The 256-nt window shown below is 52.0% G+C and overlaps 1 protein-coding gene across 1 annotated transcript in view; it reads right to left on the minus strand.

Moving 5' to 3' along the window:
• LOC104274285 (talin-2-like) overlaps positions 1-256 on the minus strand; it is a gene marked incomplete at its 3' end in the record, with an annotated part of 54,985 nt that overhangs the window by 29,787 nt on the left and 24,942 nt on the right.

Below are 256 nucleotides of genomic sequence, written 5' to 3' on the forward strand. Positions count from 1 at the left end.
TAAGGGCTGAGGGAACTGGGGCTGTTCAGCCTGGAGAAGAGGACACTGAGAGGTGATGTCATCACTCTCTACAGCTCCCTGACAGGAGGCTGTAGCGAGGTGGTGGTTGGTCTGTTCTCCCTAGTGACGAGTGATAGGACAAGGGGAAATGGCCTTAAGTTGTGCCAGGGGAGGTTCAGGTTGGATATGAGGAAGAATTTCTTCACTGAAAGGGTTGTCAGCCGTTGAAACAGGCTGCTCAGGGAAATAGTTGAGT

Source organism: Apaloderma vittatum, unplaced genomic scaffold, assembly GCF_000703405.1.
Source record: "Apaloderma vittatum isolate BGI_N311 unplaced genomic scaffold, ASM70340v1 scaffold1695, whole genome shotgun sequence".
NCBI classification, from domain to species: Eukaryota; Metazoa; Chordata; class Aves; order Trogoniformes; family Trogonidae; genus Apaloderma; species Apaloderma vittatum.